Genomic DNA, 27218 nt, shown 5'->3' with positions numbered 1-27218 from the left:
CTCAGAGCCCAGGGACAAAGGAGCCTGGGCTCCAACCAGAGGCCCCAGCCGCCCTTCCCCTCCCTCCGGGGCTCCAGGCTGGTGAGGAACAAGAGGACACAGTGCTGCCTGCAGGAATGAATGGCTGGCTCCTGGGATGGGCTGGCACCCAGATGAGGCCTCCTCACAGCTCAGGAAACCACTGCAGACTGAGCCTTATTCAGGGGCCCAGGCCTTCTCCTCTCCCTCCCCCTGCAGTGGACAGACCCCCCCCCCCCTTCAAATCCAGTCCTGCCCCTCTGCTCTAGACCTACATTTTAAAAGAGAAGTCAAGGAGGGAAAGGTTATTTTTTCCAATATGTAAAACACTTGCATGGACCGAATAAAACATGTCCGGGTTGGAGGCGGCCTAAGGATGGCTAGCGTGTAGGTCCTGGAATGCTCCTTCGTACACACACGAGCCAAGGTCCTATTTACATAGATACCAGTAGGGTTGCTAATGCCTTCGCTTTGACTTTGGCTATGCAAAGAAAAATAAGCCTTTTATATTCTCCAGAGAGGCCATCTAGTGCGATGATTAAGAGTGGGGACATTCCGAACCTAGAGTATGTTGGTTCAAATCCCAGCTCTGCCACTTACTTACAGTGTGGTTTCAGGTAAATCATTTAACCTCTCTGAGCTTCAGTTCCCCTGGGGGGGTGGTACATGTAACTAGTATCTGGCATATAGTAATACAACCAGCGGCTCAGCTACTGTCCTCTGTCCATGCTCTGATCTTTTCATGAGCTTCCCGTGGCAAGAAAGACAAAATCTCAAGCCAGGCTGATAATTTAAACTGTGTTCAGGGAAGACCAGCTTCTCTCCAGGAAGGCATTTCTGTACCCTACTTCGGTCACAGGGACGCTGAGTTCCAAGGAGAAAGATTGAGGTGCGTTTAGTGCATGCTCTCTCTGTATTAAGCACGTGCAGGCGCATGAGCTCCTGGGATCCTTATAACCTCCTGGGGGAGGGACCACGACTCCTTTAACCAATGTCGGGGAGTTTACAAGCCATGCAGGTGGCATGAGACTCCAAGACGTCCCACTCCAAAGCCTGGCTTTCCTCTGTTCCTATCAGTTGCGTGTTCCTATTCCCAGTGATGGAACAAGATTCAGAAGCTCCTGTTCGCCCACTGATCCTTGCCACTCGATTGTGAAAGGAAACTCTCACTCTCTCTCTACCTTACAGACAAAGCGTTCAGTATGAGAGTCATTCATCTACAAGTAATAGTGACAGGAATTCAACTCAAATTGGCTTAAGCAAAAAATAAATAAATAAAAGAAAAAGAAAAAGGAGGATAATTTATTGGCTTCACCAGGGGAAGTCTGAGGGTAGAATCCTGGCTTCAAAGAGTTGGGAGAAATGGAGTTTCAACGGGTTGAGAGAATGCAGCGTCAGATACAGCAGGATCCAGGAACTCCGAGGATGTTGTCAGGATTCCTTTACTCCATCTCTCAGTTCTGCCTTCCTCTCTGTTGGTTTCACCCTCAGACAGCCTCTCCCCTTCACCCTCAGACAGCCTCTCCCTGTGTTGTGTAAGATGGCTCTTGGCGGCCCTGACGTCCTGCCAGCAGCCGCCTGGTGGAAGGAGAGTCTCTTTGTCAGTAGTCCTAGTGAAAGCCTGAGGCTGACTCAGGTTGACCTCCTTTAAGTCAGATGCAATTCCCTTTGCCAATCCCTGGAGCAATAGGGGATGCCCATTTGACCAGGCCTGGACCTCCTGCCCACTTCTAGAGGTGGAGACGAGGGTAGTTTCACTGCATTGATCCCCCGATTAATGAACTTCCTAGGCCCAAGCCCTTTGCTATGTGAGTTTATTTCATATGCTCTGAACCTGGGCTGGCTTTGAGACTCTCTCCAGCCAATGGAATGCAGGGAAACAATGCTGTACCTGCTCCCAGCATAGGCCTCAAGAGTCCTCGCAGTTTCTGCCTGACGAGTGGTGGCACAGTGGATAGAGCCTTGAAATGAAATGCTGAGGTTGCCAGTTCAAAATCTGAGGTCACTGGCTTGAGCCCAAGGTTGCTGGTTTGATCCCTAGTCAAGGCACACATGAGAAGCAATCAATGCCCAACTAAGTGGAGCAACAAGTTGATACTTGTCTTTCTCAAAATGGTCTTTGCAGCCTGACCAGCAGTGGTGCAGTGGATAGAGCGTTGGACTGGGACGCGAGGGACCCAGGTTCGAGACCCCGAGGTTGCCAGCTTGAGTGCGGCTCATCTGGTTTGAGCAAAAAGCTCACCAGCTTGGACACAAGGTCACTGGCTTGAGCAAGGGGTTACTCGGTCTGCTGAAGGCCCACGGTCAAGGCACATATGAGAAAGCAATCAATGAACAACTAAGGTGTTGCAACAAAAAACTGATGATTGATGCTTCTCATCTCTCTCCATTTCTGTCTGTCCCTATCTATCCCTCTCTCTGATTCTCTCTGTCTTTGTAAAAAAAAAAAAAAAAAGAGGTCCTTGCAGTTTCCGCTCTCTTTTGGACCCTGCAGAGACATCACAAGAACCAACCTGGGCTAGTCTGCCAGAAGATGAGAAACCACATGAAAGTCCCCCCTAGCAGAGGCCGTTCTAGACCACGTGGACTGAGTGGAGAAGGGGTGGGGGTGCTTCCTAAAATAAGAGATGGGTTCTATTACCAGAAGGGCAGGATAAATCTTGGGGATCTATTGCTCTATGATCACCATCCCCATTTTACAACAGGGAAGCTGGTAAGTGAGAGAGAGAGAAAGAGAGAATTTGGAATCTTGGCCTAATCTCCGAAGTCTCCTAGAACAACTAAAAGTATTAAGTGATAAACCCTGATTCAGCGAAACACAGACATCGATGTTACCCGATGACACGATCATGACAGTTGAATGATTTTAATTGAGCTTCCTGGAAGCTAAGATAAAAAGGGAAATGTATTGAGTTGCACCAGTCTGTTTACCTGATATGTGAAGAAGGGGAGGAGGAGAGGAGGAAAAGAAAAAGAGGGTATATATAAGTTTGTCTAGGGCCAAATGTTTTCTTAGCCTTGACTCCAAGATGGAAGTGAGGACTCTTTATATAAGGAATCTAACCAAAAATGGTTGTTAAGATAGGTGTTGCTGGTCCTGGCCGGTTGGCTCAGTGGTGGAGCATCGGCCTGGTGTGTAGAAGTCCCGGGTTCGATTCCCAGCCAGGACACACAGGAGAAGCACCCATTTGCTTCTCCACCCCTCCCCCTCTCCTTCCTCTCTGTCTCTCTCTTCCCCTCCTGCAGCCGAGGCTCCATTGGAGCAAAGATGGCCCGGGCGCTGGGGATGGCTCCTTGGCCTCTGCCCCAGGCGCTAGAGTGGCTCTGGTCGCGGCAGAGCGGCGCCCCGGAGGGGCAGAGCATCGCCCCCTGGTGGGCAGAGCGTCGCCTCCTGGTGGGCAGAGCGTGGCCCCCTGGTGGGCGTGCCAGGTGGGTCCCAGTCGGGCGCATGCGGGAGTCTGACTGTCTCTCCCGGTTTCTAGCTTCAGAAAAATACAAAAAAAAAAAAAAAAAAGATAGGTGTTGCTCATTTCACTCTCCATAAGCCTATGAACTCAGGCATTTCTGAAAGGAACTCAGATTATGAGCTTTCTTTTCTTTAAAAAAAAATTTTTTTTAATTTATTCATTTTAGAGAGAGAAGAGACACAGGAACATCAGTCTGTTCCTGTATGTGCCCTGACCGGGGATTGAACCAGCAACCTCTGTGCTTTGAGATGATCCTCTAACCAAACAAGCTATCTGGCCAGGGTTTTGCTTTTCTTTCCTTTTCCTTTTCTTTTCTCATCTCTTCTTTTCTCTTCTCTTCTCTTCTTTCTCTTCTTTTCTTCCTTCCTTTTTAATAACAAGTTTATTTCTGTCTCTAGTGTAACAATTTAGAGGTCACTGGTCCGGGGCTGGTGAGATGATGGCTCAGCCATTCCCAACACGCAACTCCAGTCTCTGGGTACAGGTAGCTCGCTGCTCCAGCTCCTGCCTTCACAAATTACCACAATTTGGTGCCTTACAACAAGAGAAACTTATCTTCACACAGTTCTGGAGGCCAGAGGTCAACATCAGTTTCACTGGACCAAAACCAAGATGTTGGTGAGGTTTGAAATTCCCTCTGAAAGTTCTAAGGGAAAATCATTCCTCACCTCTTCTCCATCCTGGTGGCTGCCAGCATTCCTTTGTTTGTGGCCACATCACTGCAATCTTTGCCTCTGTCTTCACATCACCTTCTCCTCTGCTGTGTGTCTGTCTACTCTTCTTCTGTCTTCCTCTTCTAAGGATACATGTGGTAGCATTTAGGCCCCAATGGATAATTCAAGCTAATCTCCTTATCTCAAAACCTTTAATCACAGCTGCAAAGATTTTACCATAGACAGTGACATTTGCTGGTTCCAGGGATTAGGACCTGATACTTGGAGGCCCACCACTGAGCCCACTACACTAGTTGTGTGACCGCAGGCATGTGTCTTAACCCTACTGTATTTCAGTTTCCTTACTGTAGAATGACAGTAGCCATCTCATCGGGCTATTATGAAGGTTAAATAAATAAATCCTATGAAGCATTTAAAATGGTGACCGGCACATGAAAAGAGCTTTGTTTTCGCTTTTAATGTGACAAAGACTCTTCGGTCATGACTAAAATCCTCAGGAGGACTGTCCTCTGCTCTGACCTGCTCACCACTCCCTCCCAGCGCCTACCGCGGGAACTCATGGGAAGAGGGAGCTCAGTACATACTTAGCGCACATACGCCACTGGCTGGCAGTGCGGCTCTGGGAAAACTGTGTCTCCTCTCTGGGCTTGTTTCCTCCTGCCTCCATGAAGGAGGACAGTACCTTACTCTGTCTGGAAGGGTGCATCCCTATCAGGGATAGAGGGTTCAGGGATCAGGGGCCGGCCACAGCTGCTTTCTCTCTGAGTCACCAGATTTCTCAACTTGAGTCCAAGTATCTAAATATTATGAGCAAGCTGGCTGGAGATAAGATAGGGAAAGACTGACTTGGCCGAAGCAAGTGCAGCCAAGGCACCGGGCTGGACTTCCCTGGAACTTCTCAGCAGCGTGACTTAGTGCTTAGCACCTGCCAGGAAGTGAGTGGCCCAATGCCTGGCTGTGGGGGTGAAAACCTGCTCTGGACATCTCTGTCCCTAGAGCCAGCATCCAATCAAATTTTTGTGGCTCCAGTGGAAAAACTGAGGCCCTAGTTTCTCCCCTGGAGAAACTGCCAAAGAGGCTAGGACCCAGGAGTCCTAATTCCTGGCCCAGCCCCTGCAGAAACCACAAAGGGAGGGAAAAGACTTGCAGTGCATTGCAAGCAGGGGGTGCAGCATGTGCAAATGCCCAGGGGTGACAAGACACAAACTCAAAAACTAAGGTGAATGAGAGAAACAGGGTTACATGCCCCAAAAACTTTAAACTCAATTCTGAGGGGGAAAGGGACATTTGCCATCTGGCTCAGGAGCCAGTGGCAACACAGTCCTCTCCCTCAGGGAGGCACGGAATTCAAATGCGGCTTTTGTCTTGAGAGACGTGGAATAAAATACTCCGTTTCTTTTGCCCTGTCTCGACCCTTTGGAGCATGGTAGTTAGAGGTGAGAGGACACAAGTCAAAAAACCTTGCCCAGAATAAAAACCACTTTTCTAGACCCGAAAATACTTTGTTTATACAGATGGTTGCTATAAAAAAGGCCTGACTCTGTGGATTGATGATGGAGGGACTCTGGGGGGAGCTGGGTAATCAAATCAAGACCCTGACAGTTTAAGCCGCAGTGACCTTGGCTCTCCGTCAGAAATGACAGGCCCCTGCTCACGGGTGCTTCTCCCAGGCAACGAAGAAGGATAAGGGCCCTCATCCTGTCAAGCAGTTTGCTGCTGGCTGTCCTTTTAAGTGTCTGAAGTGTCACCTCTGACCTCTAAGCTTGGATGACCCCTAGAGCTTGCACATCGTGGTGGGAGAAGCGCCTGGAGTTTTTCGGTAGGAAATAGGGTTCGTTACGTGCCTATTAGCCCGCACTCGATCGGTAAATGACATCACCAGCACTCTGTGTGTGCGTGTATGCTCGGGCCCACGCGCACGTGTTTGTATTTTCCTGTCTTTCTTTGTTCTTCCACCAAAGTGGAAAGTGTTGGAGGGCATTTGAGAGGTGTGAAAACAGAGACAGGGCAGTTCTGTCCACTCTTCTCTCTTGTAGGATAAAAACCTGTTTCTGAGTGTTTCCAAACCAAGACTGGCTCTTCCCGGCTCTTTGTCGGGCATCTTTGCCGTGCAAAGGAAACACCTTCAGGACTTGTTAAAAAGGCAGATTCTGACTCAGGAGGTCTAGGGTGGGCCTGAGAGGCCACTTCTCCAATATGCCTCCAGGCCATGCTGATGCTGCTGGTCCGGGACATCTGGAGCAATCACCCTCAGCACTTGGCCTGACACTTGAGGCCATCGCCATTGGCAAGGCTTCTGGTGTCGGCCACGCCCTCCCTGCCTGCCATATCTTTAGACTTCTGCTCCTGCTGTCCTTGCCACCTGGCGCCCCTCCCTCTCCCTGCTAAGCCTCTCCTGAGCTCCTTACCTTCTCAGCGAGGACACCCCTTCCAGTGGGGGTTTGTCCACTTACGGGTTCAGGGACCGTCTGAGCTAGAAGGATCTTTGAGATAATCTTGTTTGACTCTGAGTCATCAGAGCTCCCAGGTGCTTCGGTGGCAACAGCTAAAATCCCAGCTCAACCCGGCTGTAGCAAAAAAATAAATAAAATAAAAACTGAAAATAGATGACTGGCTGACGTGAATGAAAATCCAAACACATTTATGAAAGCAATGTTTGTAATAATCAAAACCTGGGAACTACCTACGCGTCAATCAGGAGGGACCGGCTGAGAAAACGGCGGTGGGTTCACATTCTGGAATGCTCGGCGGCTGACGAAGAGGACAGGGGGTCTCCCTACGCTGACGTGAGCACGTCCAAGGTTTATTATGAGGAGAGAGAAGCAAGCACAGGATGATACATACAACATGATACCATTTATTTTAAAACACACCCCTCAAAAATCTTTGTATTTTCTACAAGCCGGTATAAATTTGTGGGGCTGCATAGAATAAGGCAGGGTTTCCCAACCGGGACACTGTTGACGTTTGGGCCAGGAGAATTCTTGGTCGTGGGGGCCGCTGTGCTTTGTAGACTGTTTAGCGGCATCCCTGGCTTCCATCTATGAGATGCTGATAACCCCACTGCCTCAGGTATAACAACCAGAATGTCACCAGACATTGCCAAATGTGGCCTGGGAGTAAAATCACCCCTGTTTTAGAGCCACTGGAATAAGATCTGGAATCTTCCATTTCAAACAGGTAAGATCAGATACCTGGGGGTGTGGGGGAGATAAGAAGGCCTAGGCTGAGAATCAAGGTTTTTCATTCATTACCAATTCATTTATTCATCTATGTCATACATATTTACTAAGCACCTACTATGTGCCAGACACTGGGTTGGACACTAGGGATGCAACAGGGGAAAAAACCCATAAATCTCTGCCCATGTGGCTCTGACACTCTCCAGGGGCGCCAGACAAGTCAGTACAGGAGCGGCGCTGAGTGCTAAGGAGAAAAGCAAGGCAGGGAAGGGCCCGCGGAGGGCTGGGCGGAGGTGGGGACTTCACGGCCTCAAGAATAATGTTTTAATCTTTTAGCAGAATTGATCCATGTGCTATTTGAGTTGTTTTAAAATTCTTTAGGGACAAGCTGAGCTGTCCCAACCAAGAAGGCCTTCAGGAGGCTGCACTCTGGTGCCCGGGCAACAGCTGGCCCCTGGCCTCCCTCCCTCCCCTAAGTCCCGAGTTTCAGACAATAAACACTCCTTGACGGATGTCCTCAGCCACAACTCTGACAGCTGGCAGAACAGCCACATGCACAGAGTGCTCATGGCGTGCTCCTGAGACACCCTCCCCTGCCCTGTCGGCCCTTCCAGTCTGTTGTCAAAGGATAAGAGTGACTTCTAACATATCCCTGTAAAAGTAATAATAATGGCTCCCTGCTCCCTCTCTGACCTGATCCATTCCCACTTCCCCTCACTGACCAGCATCCACATGACCTTCCTTTCTGCTCCTTGAACATCCGAGCTTGGTTCTGCCTTCACTACTCAATCCAAAACCCAAGTTCCTTCTCTATTCTACAGAAGACAATGGCATCGAATCTAAAATAGACTAATCTCTGCCCTCTGGCCTGGGTGTCCCACCCCCATGCAGTGAGTGGAGAAGGGACGCCACGACTGGCTGTGAGGAGGTAAGGACTCGGGTCTGGAGGGACCCAGCCCTGCTCTGGACCTGGCTCGTTCCATACCAGCTGTTCAACGAGCCTCCGCCTCCCCCCGCTCGGTGGCAGTGATGTTGGACCTGCCTTCCAGGCTTCTGGGTCGGTGTTCGGTCCATTAGTGTGTCAATGTGGCTGGACTCTGAGGCCGTGTCTCTCCTGGTTCTCTGTCTCTGCTGACAGCTTGCACTGTGGGGGGTGATAAGCCACATAGAAGCCAGAACACCATGTGGCTTGTCTCTGAACATAGACACATCAAACGTCTTTGAACATAGACACACCCTGTCTCTGGAGATCCTTGCACTTGAGGGAGCCAGCAGGGAGGGAGGGAGGACTTGGCCTGGATGACTCTGAGCTCAGAATCATGATGACCCAGTAGTTTTCCTTTAAGATCAGCACTCTCAGGATTAAGACTTATCCATCTACCCATCCATCCACCCACTCATCCACCCAACCAACCACCCATCCATCCACCCACCCACCCATCCATCCATCCATCCACCCATCCATCCACCCACTCATCCATCCATCCATCCATCCATCCATCCATCCATCCATCCATCCACCCACTCATCCATCCATCCATCCATCCATCCATCCATCCATCCATCCATCCATCCACCCATCCATCCATCCATCCATCCATCCATCCATCCATCCATCCACCCACTCATCCACCCAACCATCCATCCATCCACCCACTTATCCATCCACCCATCCATCCATCCATCCACCCATCCATCCACCCACTCATCCGCCCAACCATCCATCCATCCACCCATCCATCCAACCATCCACCCATTCATCCATTCAACAATCAATCCAGTGAGCATTTATTGAGGGCCTACTATGTGCCTGCACTGTGCAGGTGAGGGACAGAGTCAGGGCTGGACAGGCCTCTCTCGGCCGCCAGCCTCCCTCCCTCCTGCGTCCAGCCTCTCCTTCTCAGGAAAGCCCTCTCCCGGGAGCCCCAGGACTGGAAGGGGCTCCAGGGCAGCAACGGGCCTTCAGGGGTGTCTCTCCAGAGAGGCCCCAGCCAGCGCCTCCAACACGTGGAAAAAGTAAAAACCTGTGGTTTTCCTCCCAGGACCGAGGCCAGTGGGCCTGGAGCTGGGGCTGGGCTCCTGGAGCATTCAGAGTGGCTGGTGGTGAAAACATTTCCTCTGGAGAGTTCCATTCCATGTGTGTGCACGTGCGTGTGTGTGCGTGTGTAGTGGGGGGGGGGAAGTTGGGGGTGGGACAGAAAACGTGTGTGCCATGAGATGGGAAGACGGAGACTGACAGACACACAGACAAGAGAGAGGGAGAAAGAAAGACAAAAAGACAGAGATAGAAATAGAGATGGAGAAAGCAGGGACAGAGAAATGGAGAGACGAAGAGGTAGAGGAGACATGAGTGTCTATGGATCGTGAGGCCGTGCACTGGACCCTCTCCTTCCTGGTCTCAGACCTCCTGGGACCCCCACTGCCCTCAGGACCAGCCCAGACTCCCCTCACCCCAGCTGGGACCAGGCCCTGCCACCCTCTCTGATCCCTCCAGGCCCCAGCCCCACCCCTCACACTCCAGAACTGCAGTATTCTGACCAGGCCACGTGTCCCCTTGGCCTCCAGGCCTCTGCCCAGGCCATGCCCTCTGCCTGGAACCCCTTTCCCCCTCCGCTTTCCCCTCCTCATCCTGCAGGTCTCAGCTCACACCCTGCCTCTCCCAGGAAGTCCACCCGGAATCCCTCTCCAAGGGCAGGTTGCATGAATGTAAGAAATTAGAGCTAGCCTGACCAGGCGGTGGCGCAGTAGATAGAGCGTTGGACTGGGATGCGGAGGACTCAGGTTCGAGACCCCGAGGTCGCCAGCTTGAGCGCGGGCTCATCTGGTTTGAGCAAAGCTCACCAGCTTGGACCCAAGGTTGCTGGCTCAAGCAAGGGGTTACTCGGTCTGCTGAAGGCCCACGGTCAAGGCACATATGAGAAAGCAATCAATGAACAACTAAGGTGTTGCAATACGCAACGAAAAACTAAAGATTGGTGCTTCTCATCTCTCCATTCCTGTCTGTCTGTCCTTGTCTCTCTCTCTCTCTCTCTCTGACTCTCTCTGTCTCTGTAAAAAAAAAAAAAGAAGAAGAAGAAATTAGAGCTAGAAGGGCCATTAGAGTCGGGTTGCCAACTCAGATACCCCCACGTCCCAAGACAAGAGTCAGAAATGACTGAGTGGGCTGGGTGGGACTGTTGCCACTCCTCAGCTCTTGTCACTAGCTGCCAGATCTTTTGATTTTGCAAGAGAAGCTAGCAATCTAGAGTTTTACGAGAAGTTTCCCAACTTTTAAGTGTTGGCGACCGCTTTAAAACATTTAAACACGTCTGTGGGCAGGATGTGGCCACAGGCCATTGGGTTGTGACCCCTGATTAATCCAATCTCCTATACCACACGGATGTGGAGATTGAGGCCCAGAGAGGGTGAGCCCCGGGTCAGAGAGCATAGAAAGTGGAGGGCAAAGGGCAACCTCCCCCCCCGCCAGCCACAGCCCAGCTGCCCAGCCTCAGGGCACAGGCTAGGCTAGCCAGCTTGGCCACGATCCCAAGGGAGGCCACCCTCCTTCGCCCGCTAGACCTGACACCCACAGGGTGAGAGACAGGTTACAGTACCTCTGCCCACCGCCCTGGACCAGGTCGTGTCAGGCACTGAGACCAAGAGAATAATTCCAAGCAACGGGCTGGCCTAGGAGGCCAGAGCTGGGTGGGCGTGGATGTGAGGGGGTACATTCCTTCCTCACTCACTTCAGTGACCTGGACATGACTCCAGCAGGACTGGGCAGAGCTGGGGAAGGGGTGGATCTTGGTTTAATTCCTGTCCGGAGAAGCGTGCTCTTCCGCTGAGGCTGAGACTCCAGCCCGGAACCTCCCTCAAAGATCTTGAGAAGTGGCTCCTATGTGCCAGGTCCACCTCAGCAGAGCTTGTTGGACTCCCCACAACCTCCCTGACCTACCCTCTCCCCATCTCCCCAGCTCACTCTGCCCTGTCACCGTGGCTGCTCAGCTGTGCGTTGCACACACCACGCACCTTCCCATCTCAGGGCCTTCGCACTTGCTGTTCCCTCTACTTGAACACTTTCCCCGTTATCTAGATAACTCATGTTCTCTCCTCCTTCAGGCCTCTGCTAAATGTGGCCTTCCCAGGGCGGCCCTCCCTGCCTGTTCTGTTCACCCTGTTTAGAATTGCAAACCATGTCAATGTTCTCTATCCTCCTCCTGGCTTTATTTTCCCCTTTCCCCCACCACACTCATCACCGTCTAACATGTTACACTTGATCATTTGTGTGTTAGTTTCCTGTTGCCACTGAAACAAATCACACAAATTTATTATCTTCTAGTTCAAACTGGGTTTCATTAGACTAAAATCAAGGAGCGAGGCTAAGTTCCTTCCAAAACTTCAGAGAGAAGCTGTCCCCTCACCTCTCGCAGCTTCTACAGGTGCTGCATCCCTTGGCTTGTGGCCCCCTCCTCCGCCACCAGAGCCAGCAGCGTTGGCCAGTCTCTCCTTTGCTGCATCCATGGCTCTGACTCTGCTACCTCACTCTTGTACTTAGGAGGACCCTGTGATTCCATTGGTCCCACCTCATAATCTCCCAGCTCAAGCAGTGACCATGCTTAATTCCCCCTTGCCATGTAAGCAAGTGTATTCACAGGTTCCAGGGATTAGGGCATGGATGTGGGGACATATGCACACATGCACAGACACACAGACACACACACACCCCAACACAGCTCCAGAGGGCACGGATCATCATTGCCCATCTGTTTTACTACTTTATGCCCAGTGCCTGGCGCTTAATGAGTGCTCAATGAATACTCGGTGACTAGATGGGTGGATGGGGTAGAACACGGTGGCTAAAGGGAAGGGAGGCGTGAGAAGTGACTCAGACACCCGAGGGCCCCTCCCCATCTTACTGATGCAGAGACCTTGGCTCTGAGGGACTCACCATGCCCAGTGCTGGGAAGCTGTGACTTAGCCCCTGGCTTACTGCATGGGCCAGAGCACTCCCTGCCCCGTCATCCTGCGCCCACAGAGAGAGGGTGGGCATGGTGGTTTCACGCCCTCATCACTCAGCTCAGCCTGTTCCTGGAAGAAACCGAGCTTCTCATTTTACTAACAGGCTCTGTCTGGGCTCTGTGCGGGGCAGCAGAGAGAAGGCCTGAGGTCGGGGCAGCCCAGACAGGGGCCAGTCCCAGCCCTGCCGCAACTCTCAAGAAATCTCTTCCCCGCACCATGCCAGGCTGCGTGTGCAGATAGCTGCCCAGGCCCCGCGTGCCCGTGCGGGGCCCCCAGCACCGGTCACGGAGCAGCTGGAGCTCTCTCCTCCCCACTCCACGTGCCCCCCCCCCAAAGGAGACAGGATCAGGCCCAGGTTTCCTCATGGCTGAAAAATGTTCCGCCCCAAAGGATATGAGCAAACGGTCTGCTGGAAAGGAAGGAGGAAGCTCAGCCGTGTGGCGCAACCTGCAGAGACCCTGGAGAGAGAGGCTGCCGCACGGGAGAAGTGAGGAACAGGAGAACGCATCTGTAAAATAAAGACAAAGACACTCGTGCATGAAATAATTCTCCCAGTCTTACAAAGACACATAGGCACCGAGGGACACATGTCTTGGACCTGGACATTAAGGATGAAGGAAAATATGAAATAAAATAAAATATTAAAATAACTTAATAAAATAAAACAAAAAAAAACAATTGAGGTTCTTGACACAAACCGATGACAGAATGTTTAACTCAACAAACAAAAGATGTCTGTTTCACTCTCAATTTTAAAAAGAAGTTTAAACTATACTAAGATACCTGCTTTCATCTATTAGAGACAAAACAAAACAAAAACAAAAAACCCCTCCAGGTATAACACGGAGTTCTGGAGTCTGGATTCACTGCTGAGGAGGACTGATGATGATGATGATGAAGATGATACTAACAATAACAATAATAGTAATGGTTGGCCAGCACTTTGTAGCGCTTATGAGGAGTCAAGTTCTTTACATGATAACTCATTTAATCTCCTAGGCTGGTGTTGTCACCCCCATTTCATAGATCAGAGAACTAAGGCACAGCAAGGTCAAGTCACTTGCCCTAGATCACACAGCTTCTGTGAAAAGGAGAAGGGCAGGGTGCACCACCAGCAAAAAGGAGTTCCCTTCACCCCGGGGTCCCCAATCCAACCCTCCTCGGTCCCTCTACCTCTCCTGCCACCACTGCATGGACACTGCTACAAAAGGGCAAGAGACTGCTCATCTCCCCACATCCAGGCCGGCCGTGGAGGGTATCATTTTCCCTCACAGCTCTAGGAAGGTCATGAACACTGAGGAGGAAGTTATGATTGAATAAGAGATTGTTGCTCTTAGGAAACACACTGAAATATTCAGAATAGAGGAGCACCACATCTGCAAGATATTCTCACGTGATTCAAGGGTGGAGGGAAAGATTTCTCCAGAAGAGAGAGAGGAAGAATGATCAAACAATTGGTCAACCTGGGTAACGGGTTTTTTAGAGTTCATTATACTATTCTTACAACTTTTGTTTCAAAATTAAGTCTTTTCAAAAGTCCCCAGGATTCCACTGTGGTGGGTAAACCCTCCAATGGCTCTATTTTCTGGTTACTCTTGGTTGTGGCCCCTGAAAAGGCTTCCCTTCAATTCTGGGAGCTCAATGGTGCATTTACAAGGTTACTTGCTACCTTTTCTCAAGAGCCCGGAGGTAGAGGTGTCCTGGTGGGAGGGGTTTCCACTTCTCTAACCTGCCCACTGCTCAGCTTCTCCAATCCATGACTCAGCAGCTCTGGGTTGTCGGCTGGGTTCAAATCTCGGCTCTCTACTCACTCCTCCATCGGAAAACTACTCTGCTCGGCCTCCTTTCTTCATGTGCACGGGAAATCTCTGTTTTAAAAAGTAATAATAATAAAAGATAAAACACAGACAACCTCACAACATAAACATACAGCTTAATGATTAACGATAAGGCAACTACACTTCCTGTGACCACCCCCCACCCCCACCCCCAGTGAAGACATGGAGCCTGTCTGGCTTCCCCAGGGCCACCCCCAGGGAAGACATGGAGCCTGTCTGGCTTCCCCAGGGCCACCCCCAGGGAAGACATGGAGCCTGTCTGGCTTCCCCAGGGCCACCCCCAGTGAAGACATGGAGCCTGTCTGGCTTCCCCAGAGCCACCCCCAGTGAAGACATGGAGCCTGTCTGGCTTCCCCAGAGCCACCCCAGGAGCCAGCTCACTCACAGCCTCTCCCTCCTCCCAAATGTAACCCCTACCCTGACCGTGGGGACATTGCTTCGATGTCTTCAGAGTTCTATCACCTCTGTGTGTGTCCCCAGACACTATATTTTTGTCTTGCTTATTAAAAAAAAAAAAATTTGATGTCTCATAAGTCTTTCATTTCAGTTTCCCCTTCCACCCTTTCCTTTTCCTTAGAGTTTATCTGTGGCAGAAGCTGGGCCACCTGACCTGCAGACCTCCCCGGGGCTGGCTCGTGCTCGCTGTAGCTCTGTGGTGTGTCCTTGGCATTGCCTGCAAAATGGCAGCTAGATCCCAAGGCTTTGATGGAGAATAGTGACGAGGAGTGGGGATGTGAGAGGGGCGCCCAGCGTGGGTGGGCAGCCCCCAGATGGGAGCCCACAGCGAACGGGGGTGAGGGGTGAGGGGTGAGGGGGTTGCCCACAGAGCCCAACCGCAGCTCCGCCAGGAGAGACATCCAGTCTCAACAGTCCATCCTGGCTTCTCTCCCGGACTCGGCCCGGGGGCCCCCGCCGCAGGGAGTTCCAGGGCCAACGCTGGCTCGTCCCAGTGGGAGCTGGCGGCCGAGTGGCCCATAATTTTAGCTGTCCCTCTCCCCTAAAATTGTTTCCCATCTGGAAATGGTTTCCGAACCCTGCCCAGGAAAGAGTTGGTGGTGCAGGGAACATTCTTCTATTAAAACCAACAACAACAAAACTGAAGTCCAACCACTGAGCGCTGAGTCTCTGCGGCCCAGGCTGTGGCGGCCAGGCTAAGCGGCAGCTGTATGCCCTGTCTCCAGGGGCCCTGCCAGGGAGGAGCGGAGGGTGAGAGGGACAATCGGGCCCTGCTGCCAGGATCGCCTGTCCCCTCCTGGCAGGGGGGTGGGGGTGGGGTATAAGATGCAGGACTTGGGTAGGGCCTGGAAGAGCCAGGAGAAGGATTTGGCCTGAGTAGAGGGGCGTGCCAGGCGACTGAGGGCTGTTGTAAATCGCACAGGACATCGATCACAGAGAGTTAGCTCCCTACAGGGATTTTCCTGCAGCTGCTCTGAGCATCTCAAGGTAAACCGCTCCCTCGCTGCTCACATCTCCTTGTCACCTCGCTGACTCTCCCTCACGTCCCTTCCAAGGAGCCCCGCCAGCCCTCCGTTTCCACGCTGGGTGAGCAACAGCGTCGGGCAGAGACGCAGCCGTGCGGTCTAGCTCTCACTGTGTTTATTTCATCATTATCTTCTATTTATGTCGAATGATCCAGGTTTTCCATTTCTGCTAATGATACAGGACAGTTTCCTTTGTACGGAAACAGGTTCAGTTAAAAAAACAACAACAGATAAACATGGGTGGAAGTCCATTTAAAATATAGATTAAGGAAGGCAGAGCACAGATAGCACAAAACTCAGAGCCAACTGGAGTTGGGGAGACTCAGGTGCCACAGGGAAGAGGGCAGACTCCAAATCCTGAAGTCCTGGGCTTGAATCCTGGTTTTGACACTTGTGGGCTGTGTGATCTTGGGCAAGTCACTTGCCCTCTCTGACTGTTGGTTCTTTATCTGTAAAAGACAAATAATAACACTTCCCTCATCTGGTTATTTCTGAGGATTTGATAAGATAGTGCTAGGAAAACACTCCCCGCAAATGCCAGGCACATGAAGGCTCAGGAAATTCATTCATTCAGCCAGAACTCATTAAGCATCTCTCCCAAGTTCAGGCATTTCCTCAAAACCCTGCAAACCATGGCGGTTCCAGAGCAGGGTCAAATTCCAGCCAGCCACTTACTGGTGTCTGGGCAAGCTTCCCCACCTCTATGGAGGACACTGATTGTCCTTTGAGCTTCCTGCAGAAGGTGGAGGGCCATCTTTTGGAATGCCATGGCAGCCTGCATGTCCTGTGTCTGACCCCAGTGGTCATTCCCTGCCTCTAAGTCTCAAATTGAGCCCTGCTGTCTCTCTGCTTCATCCTGCTTTTCTCCCATCTTTCTAATGCCATTTTAACCAGACTTGTCTATTGGGGGTGCCTTAAACCACCCCAGGACCTTTGCACACACTGTCCTTCAATCTGAAATTTTCCCTGCTTCCACCAGAGTAACTGTTGTTTCTCCCTGAGAAATCAGGTGGGCTTCCTCCCATTCCCCTGAGGCTGGGTCAAGCTCTGCCTCTCTGGGCTCCCCAGCCTCTCAGTTCTCTGAAATTGTCCAATTCTCTGATATAGACAGCCCATGAATATTTTAAACAGACCAGTATGCTCCACCTGCTTGAGCACAAATGTCTGCCTCCCTTTCTTCAGCATGCAGGTACACTCACCCCCTCCCTAAAGATCACGTGAATATGTAATACAATCATGCATAGAATCCAAAGGCATGAGACCTGCCTCCATACACCGAACATGCAATGTGCCTCAGTTACCACCTCTGAAAAATGGGGCAATAACCATACCCTCCTCATTCTGGTTGTTGTGAAGGCTCAATGAGTTAACATATGTGGGAAGTCCTTAGCACAGAGCCCAGGACAGAATAATGCTCAAGGCAGGGCAGGAGAAAGGCACCCTCTCATAGGATGGGCCTTCTTAGGGCCTGGACTAGGGTGAGGTACATGAGGAGCCCAGGGTGCAAAATTTAAGAAGATGCTCGGGACTCTGCAGACTCAGGTTCTGTGAGACAATCTTCCTAGATCTCTGCTTCCCTCTGCTGGTCACTCTGCAGAATGACAGCCCTTCCAAAGTTCTGCTCTCACCTATTCCTGACCTTCACTCCCAGAGCTGGCTGGAAGGAAGTCACTTGACTAACCTAGAAGGACAGTCAACAGAAACCTAAGTTTCATCAGCAGTAAACTGGGGTAGGAGAGCCTGCCACGCAGCGCGCGGAGAACAGGAAGCACTCCTCAACCACCAAGGTCCTTCCCGTAACACCAGCATTTAATAATGTGCAAAAGACTAAAGATGACTGAGACAAGGACCCTCCCCTCCAGGGGCTTAACAAGTGAAAGCGTGTGGGAGGAAAAAGGCTGGGAAAGGTGACTAAAGTAAGGCACTGACCCTACTGAGCACATATTAGACACCACATACTGTTCTAAACACTTGTGTTTTAACCCATTTAGTGCCCTTAAAACTCAATGAGGTGAGTACTATTTTTAATTCCTGTTAGGAAGCTGAGGACCAGAGAGGTTAACTAACCTGTCCCGTGTGGCACATCCTTGGTGGTAGAGGTAGGACTAGAACCCACAAAGTGCTAGTGTGAGGCTGGGGTGTTGTACAGGGTCAGCTATCAATTTATTCAACAAATTGAGCAGCTACTATGTGCCAGACACAGTGTTGGATGCTGGGAAGAGAGCAGTGATCAAACAAACATAGAGGAGACGGGTAAGAAGCAAGATAAATGAGTAAAATATATGTCACTTGGTGTCTTGCTGTATATAAAGAACAGAATGCAGAAAGAGGAAAAGGAAGGCTGGAGTGTGTTTCTATTTTTAATAGTGGATTGAGGGCCTTGTGGGCTGTTTAGGGACTTTGGCTTTCACTGTAAATGAGGTGGGAGCCATTGAGGGGGGTCTGAGCAGGGGGTGAACAAAGGGGTGAACACAGGTTGCTTGGGAAGGTGGAACAGGCTGGGGAGGGGTTTGGGAGGCAAGATCAGGAGTTCAAATTCTCTGAGTTGCCTGTTAGTGTGGATGTGGCATTTAGACTTATCTGAGTAAGACATCTCGCGTTGACCTGGCACGCAGTGAGCGCTGAGCCAGCTGGCGATCGCTGCTGACGTTGCCAATTATCACATGAATACTGGAGGGATCATTTCGGAAGTCAAGGATTGCCTCAGTGTCCAGGTTGGCCACCAGATGGCGCCATCGCACAGGGGGCTGAGTGGAGGCGATAGGCAGGGGACACACCTCCAGGTCAGGATCTTAACTGGAAACGTTTGGACAGGATCATTCTATGGGGTTGGGGCTGTCCTGTGCATTGTAGGTCATTTGGGAGCATCTGTGGCCTCCACTCACTCCATGTCAGCAGCTCACCTCCACCCCTCAGTGTGACAACCAAAATTGTCTTCGGACATTGCCAAGTGGTCCCCTGGAGAGAAAAATCGCCCAGGAGCTATCAGAGCCCCTGCCTTGGTGTCCATTTAACTGTGTTCATTTACTGAGCACCTACTGTGTGCCCCAGTCTGCTCTCCTCTAGGGCTCACAGCCTAGAGGACCGAGCACCAGCAGGGATCACAGCCAGTCAGAGCAGGCCCCTGATGATGGCCAGGGAACCCTTCATGACAGTGGAATACCGAAAGTCAAGTTCATCCACTGCACGGGGGAGAGAAGCCCTAGGTGCAACCCAGGCTTCCCCATTTATTCGCGGTGTGACCTTGGGCAAGTTATTAAACCTCTCTGTGCCTTGGTGCCTTTTTCTGTGAAACAGCGATAATACCATCCCTACTAGGCCCTGCGGTGGGTGTGTGGTCCTGACAAGAGGAAGTTCATAGGAAGAACGGCTGACAGGCTGCGGGCCAATCTGATGACAGATCTGAGGAAGCTCACAGGAGCCGGGAGGACAAGGGGAATGTGACAGGACCCGGAAGGGACAGGAGGCGTATCGGTGACCCTGTGTCTTCGCAGGGACACGTTTACAAGCTTGGCCACAGGTGAGGGTGGGTAAGAGCAGAGTCCCTGGGAGTGGATTACAGCACAGTGGTGGCAGCGGTGGCCATGGCACCCTGAGAGGTCCTGCTGGAGAGGCCGGCTGGACCCAGATAAGGGAGAGTGGACACGCTCAGATAAACAATGTGGACTTTGGCTGGGGCGATAAGGAGGCACGACTCGAGTCCCCCACTACACAGCTGCACCGCCAGCGCCCAGCCTGAGCCTGCCACATAGTAGGCGCTCAGGAAAACGGTTCCGAATGAATAAATGACATAGTGGGTGAGGAAGCAACCAGCCGCCGAGAGTTGGGCCTTATCATGCCGGCAATTCACCCACGTAGCTCTAGGTACCTCGAGGGTCTTAGAAATCATTTTGGAAAAAATACAGTAGTTAATATTTGTTGTGTGCCTACTATGTGCTAGGTTTTGAGACGAGCCAAGAACTAAACAGATCCAGTCTCTGTGTTTGTGGAGCTCTCATTTTGGGGGCAGATAAGGAACAGGTAAAAAATAAATATGATTCTTTCAGATGGTGTTCAGTGCTATGGAGTGAATAAAACAGGAGTGTGTGGCAGTGAGGCGGTGAGCTAAAGGAACAGGGGTGGGAACAGCTGAAGAAGCGGGATGCCAGGCAGAGCGGCCAGCATGGGCAAATGTCCTGAGGTAGGAGGGGGCTCAGGGACATGGAGGAGCGGGAGGACGCCCGAGTGGCCGGAGCAGAGAAAATAAGGAAGAGAAGGGCCCTGCAACACGACTTGCTCCCAAGTGCAGTGGGCATCTCTGGAGCGTTTTGAGCAGGGGAATGGCTTGATCTTATTTGTATTTTAAATCCTCTTAATCAGAGGGCTTAACTATTATTATCACCCCCATTTTAGACAGGGAAACTGAGGCTTCAGAGTTCTAAAAGTTTACCTTAGGTCACACAGCTACTCAGAGGCAGAGCCAGGATTCAGCCCCAGTCTGCGTGTCTCTGGGACCCACAAGGCTGAAGTGAATTGAAAGATGCCTGTTGGACTCGAGGTCCCCGGAGTCACAGGGGGGCCCGGAGCAGCCAGGAGCCGCCCTGGGGAGGAGTCCCTCCCAGGGTCAGTCCTGGCATTCTGCCCCAGCAGCTGCTTAGTGCATCCACGCCCTTTCTACCCCCGGCAGCTCTGGCCACTGCCACCTGGGCTGAGTGCCCCACAGGGGGCTGTGTGGCAAGCTGCCACCCGATCTGCCCTCCTCCCCTTGCTGTGTGGCCTCGGGCAAGCCTCCGCTGTCTCTGAACCCACAATGAGCGTGTTATGGGGCCCAGCCTCCAAGTTTGCATGCACCCCCACAACACCACTCTGTGCTGTGTGGAGTCCTGGCCAAGTGCTGACTGACTCTGGGCCCCGGCGGGAGGGCCGCAGGGCAAGATGGGTAACGCAGGCAGGGAGGAGACCCTGTGGGCCCACATGCCCAGACTCCTGTGGGTGGGGCAGAGGCTGGGGCTGCCTCATCAGCACCACAGGGCCCAGGCCCCACCCCGATAACATGACCCAAGAAGAGGGAGACTAGCAGCAGAGCTTGGCTTCTGTAAGAGAGAGCAAGGTAAAGGGGAGGGAGGGAGGGAAGATTTTATAGCTCGCATCTCATTTAATTCTCATAGCAGGCAATGGTGGTGAATTTGCAGATGAGGAAGGCAGAGTGCTGGCTCAGCCTGCCCAAGCCAGGATCAAACGCAGGCCCACCTCATCGCAGCGCCCCGCGGAGCCAGCCTGGCAGCCCCTCCAATTGTCAGCTTTCCTTCTCCCCTCAAAACAGCACTGCCATCTGGACTGAGCCTGCAGGGGCCAGCCAGGCCTGGTTGTGACCCTTGGAGCACGAGTGGGGGGGGGGGGGGCTGGTGGAGCCTGGTGGCCTCCCTGGGGACAGTTCAAGACAATCACAAACTGAGATGCTAGCCATCAAAACTGCCGCCCTGCCGGAGCCTGCTCTGTCCCAGAGACCTATCCAACCCAGGACAAACCCACCACGACATACCCGTTGTCTTGGGCCTGGTAGGCCCATTTGGAGATGTGAAAATGGAGGCCTCAAGCGTCCCTGTGACGTGCTGAAGGTCACATGGGGAGAGAGCAGATCCGGCTGGTGACACCCAGAGGACAAGGGGGCTGGTTCATCTCTTCCTTCCTGCCCCCTCAGGGACATTTTTCCAGCAATCGCCTCTTTGTACAGCCTGTTTCTCCTCTCAGGAACTCTTGTGTGAACATGTCCTCCGTTGACTCCATCATCTTCCCACAGGTGCCCTGTCCCTGCACTCAGTCCCACGGTCTCACTGGTGGGCAGGTGCACCCGCCCTGACCCACTGCTCATCCTACCCCCTCCGCAGTGTCCTCCAACCAGGCTCCCACCCGGTGTGTCGCCACATGGCTCCTGATGTCACAATCCTTGCTGCCAAGTCCAGTCACGTGGCATCCTGTGCTCGGGGTCCCCTCTGAGCAATGTTCCCACTGAGCTCCATCTTCGGACCACCACCCCACCCCCGCCACAACCTTGGCAACCCCACTCACTCTGTGGCTGTAAATAAATGTGGTTGATGAACCCTGCATTCCCATCAGCATTCTGACCTCTCTCCTGGCTTCTGGACCTGAATATCTCATCGCCTACTGGAAACATCCTAAAAAGACATCTTGATTTCCCCAAATGCTTATTCCTCCCCCCACCCCTAACCTCTAGTCTTCGCTCCTCGTAACACCTCCTAACAGCTCAGGCTCCAAGGTTAGGCATTGCTCTTGAATGCCTCCATTTCCATCACCGCAGCTCCAAATTATGTCCTGAACTGTCCGCTTTTGTCTAATTCCAGTGCCAGCACTCTTGTCTAGCCAGACATCACCTATGGCCTCCCTGCTAATGTTGCCACATTTACTTCTCACAACAGCCAGAGGGAACTTAAATCAAAACAAGTCACTCACCTGCTGAAATATTCCCTTGGCCTCTGGCTGCCCTTCCAACATCCTCACCATAGCCTGCAAGGTCCCGTCTTTGTCTCCTGTCTTTGTCTCCTGCCCTCCCCTTTATACTCGCTGGCTTCCTTTCAGTCTAACACAACAAGTTTTTTCTTGCCTCAGGACCTTTGCACTTGCTCTCCCCTCTTCCCGTAACTGTCTTTCCCCTGTTCTTGTCATAACTGGCGCTATTCTTATAAATTCCAGATGAATCATCACCTTCCCAACCTGTGCTTTACTTACTCTCAACTCCATCACCCGGTGCCTTCACAGCCCTTCGCACACCTGGGACTCACTTATTTTCTTGTTCACTGTCTAGCCACGTCTTCTCCCCAGCATGATGGTTCCATGAAGGCAGGGACTTACGTCTGTCTTGTTCACTGCTGTAGATGGAAACCAGGTATGCGGTATGCAGAACAGTGCCTGGCACATAGTAGATGCTCAATGAATATTTGTTGGATGGATGAATGTATGAATATGTAACAATAGCCTGACCAGGCGGTGGCGCAGTGGATAGAGCATCGGACTGGGATGCAGAGGACCCAGGTTCGAGACCCCGAGGTCGCCAGTTTGGGCTCATCTGGTTTGAGCAAGGCTCACCAGCTTGAGCCCAAGGTTGCTGGCTCCAGCAAGGGGTTACTCCGTCTGCTGAAGGCCCACGGTCAGGGCACATATGAGAAAGCAATCAATGAACTAAGGTGTCAAAATGAAAAACTAATTGATGCTTCTCATCTCTCTCTGTTCCTGTCTGTCCCTATTTATCCCTCTCTCTGACTCTCTCTTTGTCTCTGTAAAGAAAAAAAAAAAAGAATATGTAACTATATAGATAAACAAACTTAAACCTCACCTTTAATTATGGCACACTCTCTCTGAAAAACCTTCCACTGCCTATGGACTAGACAGTAAACTCTCCGTGCATTCGAAGCTTTCTGAACTGGTCCCAAATAGGGTGCTCACTGCACCCTCAGAAGATAAACAAATCATTCATCCTGGGCCGTTAGGAAGTGGGTCAGTTAGCTGTCTGCGTCCCCTACCTGGCCACGAGCCCTTTGAGGGCAGGGTCGCAGTCACCTTCATCTCAGTGTCCCCACGCCTATCTCTTGGTCAGCAAGATCAGAGAGCTCTGATGAACAGGAGTGCGTGGGTGAGTGAACGAAGCCCCACGGCGACCCAAGAAGCCAGCAACTGAGCAGGCTCAGAAGCAGGAAGCTTCTGCGTGAGACCTAGAGAGGTGACCTTGTCAAATTTAGAATGTGGGAGGTGTTTCACTGTTTCAGGTCACTGCTCCTGGTTTCAAAAGTGTGTAAAGGTGGGGCTTTGTGGTGCCAGGGAAACTTTTAAACGTACCAGAAATCAGGCTGGCAGTGTCTCTCGGGAAGGGGTGGTTTGAATAATGACCTGATTCTCCAATTGTAAGGCTGTGCAGTGTCAGATTAGTCTCATGTAACTTGGACTGAAGTCGCAAAGACCCACAGCCCTGAAAGTGAAGGTTCTGGGGGCTTCCAGTCCTGCTGACGGACTTCTGGTCTCTGTACACATCACAAGCCCTTCTAAACTCCAGTCTCTCGGTTTGTAGGCAGGACGGGCACAGAGCTGTGAGCAGAGGGGTTATGTGACCTTGGGTGGACCCTCCCCTGAGTCATCACCTCTGGAGAATGGACTTGTCACCACAGGGTGGCATATTCTATTTTTATGGTTCTTCTAATTCAGGGGTCGGGAACCTTTTTGGCTGAGAGCCATGAACACCACATATTTTAAAATGTAATTCCATAAGAGCCATACAACGACCCGTGTACATTAGGCATTATCCAATAAAAATTCGGTGTTGTCCCGGAGGACAGTTGTGATTGGCTCCAGCCACCCGCAACCATGAACATGAGCGGTAGGAAATGAATGAATTGTAATACATGAGAATGGTTTTTTTTTGTTGTTTTGTTTTGTTTTTTTGTATTTTTCTGAAGCTGGAAACAGGGAGACAGTCAGACTCCCACATGCACCCGACCGGGATCCACCCGGCACGCCCACCAGGGGGCGATGCTCTTCCCATCCGGGGCGTCGCTCTGTTGCGACTAGAGCCACTCTAGCGCCTGGGGCAGAGGCCAAGGAGCCATCCCCAGCGCCCAGGCCATCTTTTTGCTCCAATGGAGCCTTGGCTGCGGGAGAGGAAGAGAGAGACAGAGAGGAAGGAGAGGGGGAGGGGTGGAGAAGCAGATGGGCACTTCTCCTGTGTGCCCTGGCCGGGAATCGAACCTGGGACTCCTGCACGCCAGGCCGACGCTCTACCACTGAGCCAACTGGCCAGGGCCAAGAATGTTTTTTATTTTTAATGTTATTATTATTTTTTTTATTAAAGATTTGTCTGCGAACCAGATGCAGCTATCAAAAGAGCCACATCTGGCTCATGAGCCATAGGTTCCCAACCCCTGTTCTAATTGGTCCGCATCTTTGGCGGGCTTCACTGGAGAACAGACTCAGAGACAGAGCTTTATGGGTGGGTTCCTGGGAGTCCCCCCCCCCGCGAGGGACCAAGGGTGGCGAGATGGCACACAGTGGACTGTTGTGCTATTTTAAAATGGATTCATAAATACTCCCTGATTCTGCGGTAATGCCTCCTTATTTATTCCAGTTTTGTTCTTTTTACTCTTTTCCTGAACCAGGTTGGCCAGGATTTATCTATTTTACACCGCCTCCCCCCAAATGAATTCTTAAAAAAAAATTAATATCATTTCTACTAATTTGTTTTTTATTTCATTTAGTTGCAGAACCTTTCATTTCTTACTCTTATAAAAATTATCTTCTCTACATTTTTAAGTTAAATACTTAATTCATTTTTTCTTCTCTTTTTTCTAAATCTGTAGGCGGCATTAGCTGCATCCCTCGCGCTTTGGTATAAGCACTATCCACTTTTAAGTCAGGATAACTTGCCGTTTCTGTTTTGAATTTTCCTCTGATTCTAGGGTTATGTGGAGAAGCAGCTCTGACTTTTTCAGGTCTCTTCTGAGAATTTATTCAGTGATATCGGATGAGGAGATGAGAGAGGGGACAAATCTCACCTGGGAAGCGTCATCTTGCCACACCAGCTCTGACCAGACCATGCGACTGCCCCTCTGAGCCTGTTTCCTCATCTGCAATGTGGGCACAGCAAACAAGTTCTATGCAAGAGGAACTTGTGGCCATTGGGTCAAAAGTGGGGCCAGGCCATTTGTCCTGAAGCCACCACCGCTCAGCAACTGCTGTCTTATGTTGTATGTTTATCCAGGTGGCTTTGCGGCATTGAAACTATGAGGCTGGGACCAAAAGCACCTCCTCCAGCCCTGAGCCACCCCTGCCGCTGCCACTGGCCATCATGGTAACACCCAGGCCTGAGTGAAGTCCCTGCTATGTGACAGATGCAAATGCTTCCTCCTAACGTGGTCCCCACAATGCCACCGTAGAGTGTGTGTGTGTGGGGGGGAGCCACTCCCTTGTGATCGTGATCACTGTTATGTTCATATTTATTAGCATCGCAGAAGAATTAGCTATGAGGATAAACTGCTCAGGGCAATTTATGTTCCCTGGGAAATGGATTCTGCCCAGGGCTGGCCAACAGCTGCCCCGGGAGGTTATGAGCGAGTGGAGCATGCAGCTCCTGGGGGAGGCACAGCTCCTCCTGCTTCTGTCACCACCGGCCACACCTGTCCTCGCTGCTGCCTTGCCCTGCACCCCTTAGTTCCGTGACTGCTAGACCCGGCACCCACAGGCCCTGCTGGGTCAGGCCTGGAACAATGGGGGGGAGGGTGGCGTATTGAAGCAGCCAGATAGGAAAGAGGTCCCCACTGTGTGGGAAGGCTGGGAGTGAGGAATAGGGCAAGTGCTTGTTTATTTTTTTTGAGAGAGAGAGAGAGGAAGGGAGAGTGGCAGGGAGGGAGAGAGAGAGAAGCATCAACTCGTTGTTCCACTTAGTTGTGCACTGATTGCTTCTTGTGTGTGCCTTGACTAGGGAGAGAACTGGTGACCTCGGGCTCAAGCTGGTGATCTCGGCATGGAGTCGGTGACCCCGCACTCAAGTCCATGACCCGACGCTCAAGCCAGTAACCTTGGGTTTCGAACCAGTGACCTCAGCGTTCCAAGTCAAACACTCTATCCACTGTGCCATCACCGGTCAGGCAAGACTGACCTTAATTCTAGAAAAAACAGGGACCAGGAAAGACTCCCCAAAGCTGCGTCCCATGTCCACAACCAGAACTCTGCGGCCTGGGGGCGTCACTGCACTTCTCAGGGACTCCACTTCCTGAACAGTCAGATATGGAGAATTAGAATAGACCAGGGCTGGTCCGTATTTCCGTAAGGACAAGCTGAAAAGCAAAAGAGTCTGGGAAAGCACCCTTCTCTCTTTCTCCCTTTCTTTTTTCTTTCTTTCATTCCACAAATATTTTAACACCATCTATTTCTGGACACCGCTCTGGATGGGGCGGAGAGCTGTGACTCCTTCCCTCAAGAAGTTTACAATGTAGAGGAACAAGTATACATACATCATACACCAGAGAACCAGTAAATGAACAAGCAGATTGATCCACTGATGGGACGTGGGAACAACTGCCCAGGACTGACACGGTCAGCTGCTCACACTGGGTGTTTGAGGCAGAGGGAGGAGCCAGGAAAATCCCCCCAAGTTAATGTCCCCCAAGTCGGCTTTCAACGGCCTCTCATCACTTCCTTACCGCCTTACCTAAAAAGCACGAGGCTCAAGTACAAAATTTTACTTTTTATACTTTAATGTGAATTAGTTAGGCAAGAGGCTGGCAGGATTTTTCTGTAAAGGGCCAGATTGTAAATATGTTCGAGTCTGGGGGTTACACGTCTCTGTCGCAGTCATTCAATTCTGCCACCGTAACTTGAATCAGCCGTGGAACCTATGTAAGCAAACGGGCACAGCTGTGTTGTTCCAGTAGAACTTCCTTTACCCAACCAGGCAACTGGCTCGTCAGCGTTTGCCAACCCCCACCCCCACCCCCACCCCCACCCGAGCGAGGCTAAAAATTAATAGAAGTATGAATGGTGAAGGAGGATCACAGAACAAGGAAGAAGTCCAGGAAGC

At 51.4% G+C, this 27218-nt stretch overlaps 1 long non-coding RNA gene across 1 annotated transcript; it reads left to right on the top strand.

Annotated features, from left to right (window-relative positions):
- The first annotated feature begins 19042 nt into the window (after window positions 1–19042).
- On the top strand, window positions 19043–21629 carry LOC136407031 (uncharacterized). Its single transcript, XR_010751758.1, has 3 exons — window positions 19043–19178; window positions 19705–19838; window positions 20806–21629. It is a non-coding gene; the product is annotated as an uncharacterized lncRNA (long non-coding RNA).
- Window positions 21630–27218: the final 5589 nt, after the last annotated feature.

The sequence above is a fragment of the Saccopteryx leptura genome, chromosome 5, assembly GCF_036850995.1.
Source record: "Saccopteryx leptura isolate mSacLep1 chromosome 5, mSacLep1_pri_phased_curated, whole genome shotgun sequence".
In the NCBI taxonomy this organism is placed as follows: Eukaryota; Metazoa; Chordata; class Mammalia; order Chiroptera; family Emballonuridae; genus Saccopteryx; species Saccopteryx leptura.
This window is presented reverse-complemented; position numbering and strand designations above follow the sequence as displayed.